The sequence below is a fragment of the Saimiri boliviensis genome, chromosome 1, assembly GCF_048565385.1.
Source record: "Saimiri boliviensis isolate mSaiBol1 chromosome 1, mSaiBol1.pri, whole genome shotgun sequence".
NCBI lineage: Eukaryota > Metazoa > Chordata > Mammalia > Primates > Cebidae > Saimiri > Saimiri boliviensis.
This window is the reverse complement of record NC_133449.1, coordinates 144211857-144228463: the sequence shown is the minus strand read 5'-3', so window position 1 is coordinate 144228463 and position 16607 is coordinate 144211857.

Below are 16607 nucleotides of genomic sequence, written 5' to 3'. Positions count from 1 at the left end.
CGATCATTAAAAAATCTAGAGACAACAGATGATGGAGGGGATATGGAGAAATAGGAACACTTTTACACTGTTTAGTGGTAGTGTAAATTAGTTCAACCATTGTGGAAACCAGTGTGATGATTCCTCAAGGACCTAGAAACAGAAATTCCATTTGATCCAGCAATCCCATTACTGGGTATATATCCACAGGATTATAAATTGTTCTTTTATAAAGACACATTCACACGTATGTTCATTGTGGCACTGTTTATAATAGCAAAAATCTGAAACCAACCCAAATGCCCATTGACGATAGACTGGACAAGGAAAATGTGGCACATATACACCATGAAATACTATGCATCCATAAAAAATGATGAGTTTGTGTCCTTTGTAGGGACATGGATGAATTTGGAAACCATCATTTTCAGCAAACTGACACAAGAATAGAAAATCAAACACTGTGTGTTCTCACTCATAGGTGGATGCTGAACGATGAGAACACATGGACACAGGGAGGGGAGCATCATACACTGAGGTCTGTTGGAGGGAACTACAGAAGCGACAGCGGGGAGTAGGGAGGTTGGGGAGGGATAACATGGGGGAGGAATGCCAGATATTGGTGAAAGGGGGTGGAGGCAGCAAACCACAATGCCATGTATGTACCTATGCAACCATCCTGTGTGATCTGCATATGTACCCCAAAAGCTAAAGTGCAATAAAATATATATATTAAAAAAAATTTGAGGAAATAATGATCAATTTTAAATTATGAAAGACAAAAATTTACAGATCCAAGATCAATGAACCCCAAGTAAGAGTGATACAAAGAAACCACACTTAGGCACTTTTTCACCAAACAGTTGAAAACATAAATAAAGAGAAAAGCAGCCAGACAACAGCCCCATTATAAACAGGGAACAATTATACAAATCACTACTGATATCACATTAGAAACAACAGAGGTGAGGAAATAATGGAACAACATCTTTAAAGTCCTAAGGGGAGCAGGAACTGCCAAACTTACATTCTCTATCTAGGAAAAATTCGTTTTAAAAAATGAAAGCCAAATGAATACATCTTCAGAAAAAATTGAGAAAGCCTGTTATCAGCAGAACTGCTCTGCAAGAAATATCAATTCTTCAGGCTGAGGAAAATTACATGAAAATTAACATAGAAAGAATGAAGAAAATCTGAAATGGTAAATACTTGAGAAACTATAAAGAGGTACACTTTTTCTCATCTTTAAAATAATATAACTAATGAAATATAACAACATTCACCTTTTGGGTTAGTGTATATATTACATATAAAATAATATCACAGCCAAAACCCATTGGTATGCTGCATCCAGACCCATCTCACATGCAAGGATACACAAAGACTCGAAACAAATGGATGGAGGAAGATTTACCAACCAAATGGAGAGCAAAAATAAATAAATAAATAAAAAGCAGGAATTGTAATTCTTGCCTCTGATAAAATAGACTTTAAGCAACAAAGATCATAAGAGGCAAAGAAGGACATTACATAACGGTAAAAGGATCAATGTAACAAGAAGAGCTAACGATCCTAAATATATACGCACCCAATACAGGAACACCCAGATACAGACTTATAAAGAGACTTAGACTCCCACACAATAATAGTGGGAGACTTCAACATCAATATTAGACAGATCAATGAGACAGAAAATTAACAAGGATATCCAGGACTTGAACTCAGATCTGGGACAAGTAAACTTAATAAACATTTATAGAACTCTCCACTTTAAATACACAAAATATACACTCTTATGCGCACCACATCACACCTACTTACAGGTTTAAATGAAATATTGGTTGGCTGTTTGTTTGTTATTTTCTTCCCTCATTTTTTCCTGTCTCCATTATTAAGCACAATTACTGGTAAAAAAGAGGTCTTCAATATCCATTTTTAGACTGCATTCTAGCCTGGGCAATAAAGCAACACTTCCGTTCTCTCTCCCTCTTCCTCTTTCTTCCTCTCCTTCATTCTTTTTTTTCCTTCCTTTTTTTTTTTTTTAAAAAAAGAATAATATCACAAAAGATGAGATGATAAATAGAAACAGACTGTTACATGGCTCTAATTTTTTAAAAAATGTCTTGATCGAGATACAATTCACATACTGTACAAGTTACATATTTAAAGTATATAATGTAATGGCTTTAATTATATTCATAGTAGGGTTTTTAAGAATGGGAATGGTGGCCAGGCGGGGTGGCTCATGCCTGTAATCCCAACACTTTGGAAGGCTAGGGTGAGTGGATCACTTGAGCTCAGGAGTTTTAGACCAACCTGGACAACATGGTGAATCCCTTTTTCTACTAAAAATACAAAATAGCCAGGCATGGTGGCATGCATTTGTAATCCCAGCTAATTGAGAGGCTGAGGCAGGAGAATTGCTTGAACCCAGGAGGAAGAGGTTGCAGTGAGCTGAGATTATGCCACTGCATACCAGCCTGGGTGATAGAGCGAGACTCCCTACCACCAACCTCCCCCCTAAAAAAAAGGAATGGGAATGGCTAATATTGAATTTAAAATTGTTTTCAATGCCGTGACGTAAACACATGCTCCAATTCACATCCACAAATCTTCCCCTGAATTGACCTGGGAAAGACAGATTAGTCGCTGCATATAAGTTAAGGTTACAAAGTTAAGTCTACTTCAATCAAGTCTTAATAATCTAGATTCAAGAATTCAGGAATTTGGAATTGTAAAAATGTTAACCTGAAAATAGAGCAAAAGGACAGAATGACTGAAGTTTCTGTAATAATAACCTATATGGGCAAATTAATATGTATAAATTTCCCAACTAAAATAAAATTTTTGTAATGACAATATAGTTTGAAGCTCATCACCAACTTGAATGATGACTACTTGTTAATAGTATCACAAATGAGGACTGGATAGATACACACTCTATTTCTATAGATGTCATTACCCTACCAAATTGTAACTTGAAAATAAACAAGAAAAGTTACAGCTTTACATTGAAGGTACTCAAATAAATTCATTTTTTATCAGATAAATTTCCACTTAGAGGAAGACATTGCTGCATAGTATTTCCCAAATGTAAGAACTACACAGACCCTTTAAAATAAAATTCTGCAGAATCTTAACGTTACATTACTTAAATACATATAAACATAAAATCATAAAGTTAGGTTTAATGCATTTTCTTAAGCTCTTATAAGTATAAAACTAAAATTTTAAAAAGTTATAAAACCAACATTTAAATAAAAATAATATAACAAACTATTTTGGTTTACTAAAATTGCTAATGTTTAAGGTAGGGTGGTATTTCTTCAGATATGGGTCTACATTTACATTTATTATTTGGTGTTCTATATTTCCAAAATTTAAAAATGTTCTTGTTACTACTGTGGACACTGCCTCTTTACAGAAGTATGTTGTATAAAATGGCACTAATGTTCACTGAGTTGTACACTAAAGATTTCTGTACTTTAAGAAGTTAAATCTTTATTTAAAAAATAGTTTTCACAATATAAAGGCTTTGTTTGATAGTACAGTATGATCAGACTTACACTTAACAAAGTCCTGCTCAGAAACAATCTTTGAGTGCCTATTTTAATAAGGTGTCTGTATTAGTTCATTTTCATGTTGCTGATAAAGACAGACCTGAGACTGAGCAACTTACAAAAGAACGAGGATTAATTGTACTTATAGTTCTAAGTGGCTGGGGGAGCCTCACAATCATGGTGGAAGGCAAGGAGGAGGAAGTCACATCTTATGTGGATGATGGCAGGCAAAAAAATGAGAGAATGGGGAAGATGCAAAAGTGAAAATACCCCCATAAAACCATCAGATTTCCTGAGACTTATTCATTACCACAAGAACAGTATGGGGGAAATCACCCCATGATTCAATTATCTCTCACTGGATCCCTCCCACAACATCTGGAAATTTAAATAAGATTTGGCTGGGGATACAGGCAAACCATATCAGTATCATTGTTAACATTATAGAACTATATTTTATTTAAAGATAAGTTTAAATACTCCTATTATTTAAATTTACATTAAGTAATCTGATTGATGGGAGGTTGACAGGGTATTGGGTAACATGGAATTATTTCAAAGAGGTACATACAAAAATAAGGTCTCCACAATACAATAACCACTTCAAATTCAAGATGGTACCAATGATAGTGTTCATTTGGGTTCATGTTGCCTTTACTACTAGATGTTGTTACAAATCAGTCCTCTTTAAACCACTATGGTACCTTCAGTTTTACATTGTATGATGACATTTTTTGCATTCTCTATCTAGCCAAACACAACCAAATAATTGTGTTTCTAGAGAAAACACCAAATAATTGTGCTGGAATGCAGCACCATCAACACTGCTCACTGCACCTTTGACCTCCTGCAGCTCAAGCAATCCTTCTAGCTCAGCTTCCTGAGTAGTTGGGACCATAGGCCTGCGCCACATGCTCAGCTAAGTTTTCAGAGAGACAGAGTCTAACTTTGTTGCCCAGGTTGGAGTATTCTGTTATAAGAGGTTACTGAGCTTATTCACAATATCACTGTTAATTATAACTAAAAAGACGGAAGCACAATTCGAAACTGTTGAATTTTTTTCATGACATTTATCATCTTCTAACATATTACGTATTTTACTTCTTTATTTGTTTATTGTCTATCTCCCCGCTTCCCACAGAATGTAAGCTCATGTAAGCTCAGGGCAGCAATATTTTTCTTTTTTTATAAAGTATCTTAAGTGTCTAGAACAGTGTCTAACACATAATAAGCACTCAGTTAATATTTGTTGAAAGAATAAAAAATTTGTTATAAGATGACATCTGGAGACATCCCAACCTTTCAGGATTCCTAGATTGAGAAATGCAGGAATGGAGGAGAAAGCTTTGGCTTGGAGGCTTATGTCTTAGCTTTCTGTTCTTACTCATCTGCTTACCACCTACATAACATGGGGCAAGTTATACTTAAACTCGGGCAGTCTGGCTTTGCCAGTAAAAGGTGAAGTCAGTTTAAAATTGGGATAATGGTTAATACATAAAATATATAAAATACCAGCATATATGGTAATCATCATTATTATTGCTATTAGAGATATCATAGAAAAATATGTAATCAAGTAAAAATAAACTTTTCCATGTTATCACATTTTCCCCTCTCTTATTTCATCTTATTCATAAAAATATAAAATAACAGGTTTGGGATAAATGAAAAAAAAACCAGAAAGGAATAGAAACCAAAACTTGCACCAAAACAGCTGGATGGAAACATTGGAAAATGTTTTCATAACAGTTCTTTGTCAGACGTTGAAAGAGCTGTGTTGTAATAGGGTTATAAGATGAGCTGAAAACAGCATCAACAAGAAAATAGAAATGCATAAAATAGTAAAACAGAATAGAGATCACTGTGTGACCTCAGCTGCATAGAAGTGGTTTTTCTCCCCCATCATTCATGTGCACTTTATCCACTCACTTTCTTCCCACTTGCAAGCTCTACTTGGCTCATCAGGAACCTTAACCCTCAGGCCAACCCTGAAGGAAGAATTAACCTGCTTATTGAACCCTTAGGCAGTGTGCATGGCCAGGAAGCTAGGTATTTGGAGAACACAGAGGGGTGATTTCAGCATTTTACTGCAATATCCCATAACCACTGAAGGAAGAGGTTAAAAATGATTTATATTAAGAAAAAGCAGTGTAAATGCATTTATTGGTTTAAGTTTTGCTACCAAATGGAATTCTCAAAATACTTTGGAAGTACAAGTAGATTTAAGATCTGTCTTAGGTAAGCCTTATTTATTTTAAAAAGGGAGAATAAAATATTACTTACTTATTAACAAGGGACATATCATTAGCATTCATAGTCAAGCACACACAAAAAGAAAATTTTGGATGGCTAAATTCAGTCTTAATCCAAGCCATGTTCCAACAGTGTAAATAGGTGTTGGTAGATAAAAATGGATTTTCCCTTCAACATCCTAATAACAATAAAAATAGTTAAAAATGAAATACACTTCTCAAAATAACCTAGGTATTAGGAGCCAAGAAAACTACATGACTACTTGTCACCTAGTTCTACCAGTGTGCAGTTTGCTGATCTCCTTTAATCATAATGTATAGTAAAAATGATCTGAAACAGTCTCTACTTAGGTGATTGACTCTATTGTCAGAACCCTTCATTTGATACATTTTTTTTCCCTCTTGAGATAGAGTCTCGCTTTGCCACCCAGGCTGGACTGCAGTGGCACAATCTTGGCTCACTGCAGCCTCCACTTCCTGGGTTCAAGTGATTCTCTTACCTCATCCTCCTGAGTAGCTGGGACTACAGGCACCTGCCACCATGCCTGGCTAATTTTTGTATTTTTAGTAGAGACGGGGTTTCACCATATTGGTCACACTGGTCTCTAACTCCTGACCTTAGGTGATATGTCCGCCTTGACCTTCCAAAGTGCTGGAATTACATGTGTGAGCCACTGTGCCCGGCCCATTTCCTCTTTAAAAACATGACATATCCACCTTGCTGAAGGTTTATGGATAATAATCTATTCTCTAATATGGCCAGATACTTTGTCCTCTAGCTATGTAGAAGCTTACTAAAGATCAACTGTTTGTTTTCAATACTGTTTATGCTGTTGTATTTGTTACTTTTATTACATAATCTAATTAACTACATATAAACTTATAAACTAAGAGTGCAGCAAAAGAACTAGCCTATAAAAACAGCAACAAACTAAGCTGAACGTTTTAAAAGGACTCAAGAAAGAAGTCACTAAAAGTTAACTTGTGGAGGAGACATTGAAAAAGATTAAAGCAACTGTCAGTATCTAAAAGTATTCTATATTCAAATTGTTTTAAAACGTCTTTAGTTTCTTTCTCCGGAGAAATCAAAATGGGAAATCATACATCATGCATTAAGGGTGTGACTTTTATGAGAGCGCTGAGAACACCATTCAACAATCTAAACTCAAAGCAAAGATCCTGTTGGCTTTACATCTAAGGACTGGTGAATAAACGTAGTTTTATGTTTTAAAGAAACTAAAATGCTTAAGTCTTAACATTTTATTAGTCCTAGCTATAACCAACTTTTCAGTTAACTGCCCAATTACAAGTGCCAACTGTATTATTTAAGAGGGTGCTACTCTATTAACCTTAATTATTCCTCCTCAGTCTCAGAATGTTGGAAGCGTCAGATACCAGGTTTTCCCACTACCCTCAAATTCTACTGAAAGGAATCTGCTACAAACATTAGCCATTAGTTGGATTCTAAAGATTTGTAGTAAACTTTAATTTAAAATTTCAGAGTGTACCTAACAACAAGAACTACAACTGAGAATAATAAGCAGGAAGAAAAGCAAGAATAAATGGGTATACCAAAAACACAACTTTGAAAGAGGAGAGAAGGAAGGATGAGCATACTAAGAATAGGAACAGCAAATCAAAAGCAAACAAAGTAACCCTAAAGGATGGATGACTGACTGAATGAAAGCTGAAGATAATAATTACTGTTATAGTGAAACGGGTTCAACAAATGTAAAATGGTTAAAATATAATGCATTCTTTGTGGGGAATTCTATGTATAGTCATGCACTACTTAATGATGGGGATATGTTCTGATAAACGCATTGTTGGGTGATTTTGTAATTGTGTGAACATCATAGAGCAGGGGTCTCCAACCCCCAGGCCACAGATTAGTAGTGGTCCTCTTAGGAACCAGGCTGCACAGCAGGTGAGCGACAGGCAAGGCATTACTTACTGCCTGAGCTCTCCTCCTGTCAGATCAGCCATAGCATTAGATTCTCATAGAAGAGTGAACCCTATTGTGAACTGCACATGCTAAGGATCTAGATTACATGCTCCTTATGAGGAGCCTTATGATCTGAGGTGAAACAGTTTCATCCTGAAATCCTCCCCTGCAATCTGTGAAACTGGTTTCTCTTGCCAAAAATGTTGGGACTGCTGTCGTAGAGTGTACTACACAAAACTGAATGGTATAGTCTACCATACACCTAATCTATATGGTACAGCCTATTATTCCTAGGATACAAACCTGTAAAAATGTTACTGTACTGAATACTCTTGGCAATTGTAAGACAATAGTAAGTATTTGTGTATCTAAACATAGAAAAAGTACAGCAAAAAATACACCACAGAAGACAAAAAATGGTACACCTGCATAGGGCACTTATTATGAATGGAGCTTGCAGAACTAGATGGAAGTTGTTCTAGGTGTCAAGAAGTGAGTGGGAAGTAATTTGAGAAGACCTAGGTTTATAAGTAAACTTTATAAACACACTATAAACTTAGGCTACACTAAATTTCTAAAACATATTTTTCTTTTTTCAATAATAAAGTAAGCTTACTGTAAGTTTTCTTTTACTTTATAAGCTTTTTAGTGTTCTCTAAACTTTTTGACTGTTTTGTAATAACACTTAGCTTAAAAGATAAACTGATTATACGTCTATATAAAATATTTTCTTTCTGTTTTGTTTGTTTTTGTTTTTTTTTTGAGACAGAGTTTTGTTTTAGTTGCCGAGGCTCGAGTGCAATGCCACTATCTCGTCTCACCACAACCTTTGCCTCCCAGGTTCAAGCGATTCTTCTGCCTCAGCCTCCCGAGTGGCTGGAATTACAAGCATGTACCACCACACCAGGCTAATTTTGTATTTTTAGTGGAGATGGGTTTTTCCATGTTGGTCAGGCAGGTCTCAAACTCCTAAGCTGAGATATCTGCCCACCTGGGCCTCCCAAATTGCTGGGATTACAGGTGTGAGCCACCATGACCAGATTATAAAGAAGATAAAATATTTTATTTATATCCTTATACAACAAGCTTTTTCTTTCTTTCTTTCTTTTTTTTTTTTTTTAACATTTTAAACTTTTTTTGTTAAAAACTAAGAGACACACACATTAAGCCTAGGACTATGCAGAGCCTGGATCATCAATATCACTGTCTTCCACTTTTATATCTTGTCTCACTGGAACATCTTGAGAGGCAATAACACACATACAGACTTATCTCCTGTGACAATTTCTTCTGGACTATCTCCCAAAGAACTTAGTTGAGGCTGTTTACAGTTAACTTATATATATATATATATATATATATATATATATATATATATATGTGTGTGTGTGTGTGTGTATATATATATATATACACACACACACATATACACTCAAGTATGATTAAAAAGTATAGTAAATATATAAACAATGGCTGGGTGCAATGACTGCTTCCTATAATCTCAGCCCTTTGCGAGGCTGAGGTGAGCTCATCACTTGAGGCCAGAGGTTTGAGACAAGCCTGGCTAACAGTGAAACCCTGTCTTTACTAAAAATAAAAAAATTAGCTAGGCATGATGGCTCATAACTGTAATCCCAGCTAGCTGGGAGGTTTAGGCATAAGAATCATTTGAACCCAGAAGGCGGTGGTTGCAGTGAGTGGAGATAGTGCCACTGCACTGCAGCTCAGGCAATGCGGTGAGCCTGTCTAAAAAATATACATATATATGTATATAAACCAGTAACATAGTAATTTATTATCAAGTATTATGTACTGTACGTAATTGTATGCACTACACTTTTTTACAACTGGCAGCACAGTAGGTTTACACTAGAACTACCCTAAACACTTGAGTAATCATTATACTATGACATTATCACTAAGTGAGAGGAATTTTTCACCTCCATTATAATAATATGCATAGAATCACTGTTGTGTATGTGGTCTGTCTGTCATTGGAAGGTCATTATATGGCACATGACTCTGGCTGTTAAAAATGAGACAGAGGCTGGGCACAGTGTCTCACATCTGTAATTCCAGCACTTTGAGGGGCTGAGTTGGGCAGATTGCTTGAGCCCAGGAGTTCCAGACCAACCTCGGCAATATAGGGAAACTCCATCTCTAAAACAACAAACAAACAAACAAACAAAAACACACACAAAAAAACAAAAAACAAAAAAATAGCAGGGCATGATGGCCCATGCCTGTAGTCCCAGCTACTTGGGAGGCTGAGGTGGGAAGATAGCTTGAGCCCGGGAGGTTGAGGTGGCAGTGAGCTGTGATCACACCACTGCACTCCAGCCTGGACAACAGAGTGAAACCCTGTTTCAAAAATAAATAAATAAATAAATATATATATAAACCAAACTAAAACAAAACAAAAAAAATGTCAGAAGACACATATGTAGACAAAAGCATGAAAAGATTCTGATGCTTTATTATTGAGTAAAAAAACTCAAGATGCTGAAAAATAAATATGATCCCATTTTTGTTCAACATTTTGCATACCAAGTTGTCAGTGCATAGAAAAGAATATGAAGAAAGCTGTCGGCAATGGCTACTCTGGAGTCTTGCAATGGGGATGATAGGGAGAGGTACAATTTTTATAGGGCTCATTTTCATACAACATTTAATTTCCTAAATAAATAAAAAACATTCAGCTTTGGGAAAGGAAATAGTATGAAAATGCAACAATAGAATTGATGGCTACAGAATAACTACATTATATCTCAGTTTAAATACTTTGGATATTGTTAATGTTTCCAGGTTTATGACTTCTGGGGTGATAATAGACAAAATAGAACAAAATGCCTTTTCCAAACTGGAATGGCTAAGAAATCCTAAGGGAATGCTCTAAAATAAAGGAAATAATGAAATATATGTTGGTAACTACACTTCAACTCTTCTTTATTTATATTTCCATATGGTATTTCTAGAGCACTATGTTATAGGGGATTTCTTTTCATATTATTAAGTCACTGATGTGTCATTTTATCAATTTGATTAAATTTTCTGTTTTAACTGTCATGCCTTTTAACCTTTCCTGCTCTGATTTCTGCTTTGCATGGAAATCTGTTAACTTTCTAGTTATCTTTTGTGGATATCAATCCTCTGGAGTCTCTCTAAGCCTTCAGACTAAAGTTTTTAAAGTTGTCTTTTTGGCCAGGCACAGTGGCTCACGCCTGTAATTCCAATGCTTTGGGAGGCCAACAAAGGTGGATTGCTTTAGCTCAGGAGTTTGAGACTACCCTGGGAAACATAGCAAAACCCTATCTCTACAAAAAACACACACAAAAAATCAGTGGGGTGTGATGGCAGATGCCTGTGGTCCCAGTTACTCAGGAGGCTGAGGTGGGAGGATTGCTTGAGCCTTGGAGGCAGAGGTTGCAGTGAGTCAATATCACACAGCACTACATTCCAGCCTGGGTGAGAGTGAGGCTCCATCTCAAAAATAAATAAATAAATAAATAAATAAATAAATAAAATAAAATAAATAAATAAATAAAAAATACCGTTTGCTTCTTGCATCATCTACATTTCCTCTGGCGTAAATAATTCATTTTCTAATTTCATTTTCATTTTACTGATCTTCCTCTCATATCTGATGATCTTTACATGTATGTTCATGTTTATAAATGAAGGACTATGTTGTTCATGACAAGTGATCATCATGGATTTCTTGTACCTCTGTTGTTGTCTTGTGTCGTTTCTCCAGCAGGATACTCCTCAGTGAACTGGAGGACTACCACCTTTGATTAAGTGGAAATGGCATACTGACATACTTAAGGTCCATGACAGGCATCAATAAAGAAATCTTTGTCACAGTGTTGAAAGGCACTGGTATATGTGGGAAGCCCTTAGTATATTTACAGAGCACCTCCTACTAGATTTAAGAAACAGTTATCCTAGTCTTAACACAGGGACCAACCTTTTACTGAGTTGTCTGTATAGGATGAAGGGGTGGCCTTCAGTCATCATGTCTCTTTGGTCTCTACCAATCAATGACAGTTTCTCAGTCTCTCCTTCTTTTCCTATGACCTTGACATTCCTGAATAATACTGATCAGTTAATTTGTAGAATCTCCCTCAATTTGGTTTTGAATGAAATTCTCTCATGTTTATACTGAGATTACTCATTTTTGCCAAGGTGATGTTAAGCCCAAGTTATATATATAACATGATGTTAAGTACATAACATTAGGAGGTACCTGATGTCTAGGTTAATATTAACTCCGAACATGTAATTAAGGCAGCATCCACCTGTTTTTCCACAGTAAAGTTATTATTTTTCCCTTTGTAATTAATATATATCTGTCATGGGTACATTTAAGATAAGATTTTTAAAAGGAAATAATTTCTGGTCATAATTTATCAATTTTAGCATCCATAGATAATTATTGCCTGATTTCTGTATTTACCAAATGGTGTTTTTTTGTTTCCATTATTTTTCTACATTTATTTGTTAGAATTTTACTATAAGGACAAGCTGTGTCCTTTTGCCTTAATTTGCTCATTCAATTTTTTATATCAGTATAGACTCAATGATATTTAATACTATAGGTTTTAATTCATTACTAGTATTATATAATCTCACATGGGGTTTTAAAATCACTTTTATACTTGATTTTGAATATAATTGTGTATTATTCAGAAAACACAATCTGAGTAGCATCAATTTTTGGACCCTACTGAAATTTCTTTTGTGAAAAGCATGTGGTTAATTTTTATAAATATTTTTTGTATGCATGACATAATAAGCATTCTTTGTTTTCTTTGTTCTTCATTGTGAAGTATAAAACACATAGAAAGTACACCAAATACAATTAAGTAGTGAATTATTATAAAGCAGACCCCTGTGTTACTACCACCAAGGTGAAAAAACAGAACCGAGTGACAGAAAAGGCTTCCAAATATCATGTTCTAACCTTCCTCCTGAAGAAAACCAATGCCTTGATTTTTTTGGTTTGTTTTTAAGAGATGGTGTTTTGCTCTGCTGCCCAGGCTGGAGACCAGTAGCAATTCACAGGTGCAATCATAGTGCGCTATAGCCTCCAACTTCCAGGCTCAAACAATCTTGCCTCAGCTTTCTGAGTAGAAAGGACTACAGGCACACATCACCACATCCAGCCAATGCCTTGATTTTTAGATTATCTAGCCACCTGCTCTTCTAATAAGTTTACCATTTAAGTAGGCATTACTAAAAACTATAGAGGTGGCTGGGTACAGTGGCTCACATGTGTAATCCCAGCGCTTTGGGAAGCCGAGGTAGGTGGATTACCTGAGGTCTGGAGTTCGAGACCAGCCTGGCCAATACAGTGAAACCCTATCTCTACTAAAAACACGAAAATTAGCCTGGTGTGTTGGTGCACGACTGTAGTCCCAGCTACTCGGGAGGCTGAGGCAGGAGAACTGCTTGAACCTGGGAGGCAGAGGTTGCAGTGAGCAAAGATTGCACCACTGCATTCCAGCCTGGGTGGCAGAGCAAGATTCCACCTCAAAAACAACAACAACAACAACAACAACAACAAAAACCCACCACCACCAAAAAACTACAGAGGTCCAGGATATATTATGGAAACATGATTAATCAATTAATACCAAAGTAAACTTCACAACAAGAAATATTATGAATCAAAGAAAAAGATTTCATAATGATAAAAGGTTCAATTCACTAAGAATGCATTATATTCCTAAATGTGTTTGCATCTAACAACAGAACTTCAAGTACATGAGGCAAAAATGACAGAAATGAAGACAAAGTACCTGCTCATAACTGAAAATGTTAACAGTCATTTCTCAGTAATTGATAGAATAGACAGGAAATCAGAAAAGTTACAGATGTGAACAACCATTACCTAGAATCCTATGCCTAACAATTGCAAAATACACACTTTTTTCAATGTATGGAACAGATGGTACCTCACTGAGTTTTAATTTCCAATTTTGCAATGAATGAGCATAAATATATCTTCATATGATTATTGACTACCTGGCTATTGTAGATGCTACTGCTGCTCTGCCCAGATCTTCTTAATCAGGACACTGCAACTATACATCAACTGCCAGTAATAGCTTACAGCTGCCTCTTACCAGATTGCTGTTGGCTGATGGGAGGACCACCTCACCCTTCAGACACCACTTCGCTTGGAATGGCTAGGATATGCCACCCCACCAGAGGCAGCCCAGAACAATGATTGACTGATGTGGGGGCACAACAGGCCAGCTAGTAAGAACAAGCTTTGGGATACAATGCATGCTCCAGAGCTCCCTATAGGATTAAGCTGACACTAGACTTCTTCTGAAACCCTATCTTATTCTTAACTTCTTCCCTGTCCTCTCCTGTTTCATTTCCTCCCTTACAAGAATCTCCTGACAGAAGACTGATATTTTAATATATCATTCACATAAAAGTTCCTGTTTAGGGCTCTGCCTTTAGACAGTCCTACCTAGGATAGTTGCTACCAGCAGTGATAACTGGAAAAATAGTCAGGAAAAAGTGGTGGATTCCCTGGCATGTTGCTGCAGTGTAAATGCTGAGACTTTCACCTATGGTAAATCGGGATGTGGTACAAGGCAGAAAGACAGTATTAGCCTGTATAAGAGAGTAGGTATTAGGATTGTGAAGCTGGGTAGTTATTGCTGAGCACTAATGATTTAGTGAAGAAAGAGAATGACAAGTTAGGTCAATTCAGCACCAACTTAAAGAACAAAAATTAAAAGGCAAACATAGTTTAAGATTAGAAATGTGAGTTATTTATAAGATAATCCTGCCGTATAATGGCAGGATTTAAGAGAAGGCTAATTTCTCATCCCAGCCAACTTTTCTATGCCAAAGTTAAGTTCCTGATAGAAAATATTACCTTGAATCTTCTGGGCCTGTAGAAGGAACCCATTCTTCCTCGTTAGCATATAGGAGCTCCATCCTGCTTATGACCACACAAAGACCTCAAGGTATCCTATAGAATAACACTTTCCTTTCTTAGAGTCTGACCTCAAAACCTTGGCCACCAGAAGAACAGTTTGTGTCAAATGTCAACATAGCCCCATAGGAAAATCTTAGATCTGCTAACAGAGAAAGGAGATTTAATGCCAATACAGTGGCAGCACCTGGCTAATAAGTACTGTGGAAACTGGCAGAATATGCCTGTGAGTAAATCCTAATGGTGCTGGATCAGGGGAAGTACAATGTAAAGATGCTTAATGAAGGAACTTTTCCATAACTCTGACTTTACACTCTGACAAAGGCCCCTGGAGTCAGTTTATTTTATTTTTTGAGATGGAGTCTCGCTCTGTCCCCAGCCTGGAGTACAGTGGCACGATCTTGGCTCACTACAACCTCCATCTCCCAGGTTCAGGCGATTCTCCTGCCTGAGCCTCCCAAGTAGGATTAGGCGCATGCCACCACGCCCAGCTAATTTTGGTACTTTTAGTAGATATGGGGTTTCACCATGTTGGCCAGGATGGTCTTGACCTCTTGACCTCGTGATCTGCCCACCTCACCTCCCAAAGTGCTGGGATTACAGATGTAAGCCAAAGCATCCGGCCAGAATCAGTTTTTAATACATGGATGCAATGGTTCTTGGATATCTGAAATGAGTGAAAGCTTGTTTAAACAGAGATGTACTAAGTGATGTAAACTGTTCAGAGCATAATAAAAACCTCAGAAAAGCGGCTATACAGAAGTGGACATGTTATATGAAGCCAAAACCTAGCTTATGATGTTCTCTGGAAGGAAATGCTTCATTTACCAGCATCATGAAGAGCTTAGCAGTGACTCTTCTGTAGATGGGAGACTTTGAAGATGATAGTGTTACGTAACTGGAATCTCTTCTATCAATGTGAATGATATGATCCAGGAATAGATCATAGAGATTGGGTGGCATAATGGAAATGTATACCATATGAATAATTATGTAATATTTTACATATACATAAAACTCATATTCAAAAGAGAGTGAGACTAGATGAGCAAGATGATGAAGTCAGAATAGAAAGTCATAATCCTGTGCTCAGTTTCCATACCCTAAGGTAGTTCTAACTCAGAATCCATCACATAAAAGAGAAACTAGGGTCCCCTTGTTGCCAAAAGACAGAAAATGAATACATTAGTGGCTAACTTCATCTTTCTGGGATGTGGTTCTGTAAGGTCTGAATAATACTGTCTTATGTTAATATATCTACTCCAGATTTCATTTGATTAGTGTTAATATGGTTATCTATCTCCTGCCTTTGGTTTTTAAACTATTCATATTTAAGGTGGTTTGGTGGTAGGCAGCCTATATTTCAGTCTTGCTCTTTTTAAATGCAGTCTGAGAATATCTGCCATTTAGTAAGAGAATTTAATTTAGGCCATTTACATTTAATGTAATTATTGAAGATTAGCTTTAAATCTATTATTTTGCATTTGTTTTGGATTAATGGAACATTTTTGGTAATTTGATTTACTTTTGTTAGCTTATTAACCGTAACTGCCATTTAACTTAGTTTTTTAAAAAATAAAACTTTAACTTTTTAGTCTACCTTCAAGTGATATTATTGATATTATGCTACTTCATGTATAGCGTAAGACCTTAAAACAGAATCTTCCATTTGTATCCTTTAATAGCTTTTGTGCTATTGTTGTCATAAGTTTTACTTTTACATGCTATAAAATACATTATTTTTGCTTTAAGCTATCAAATATTTTTAAATGTTTTTACTAATAAAAAAAAGTTTTCTAAATTCACCAACATAATTACCATTTCCAAAGCTTTTCACTGATGTGGTATAATTCTGCTTTTGCTTGCAGGGCTTTCTTAACATTTCTTGTAGAGCAGGTCTGCTAATGATGCAG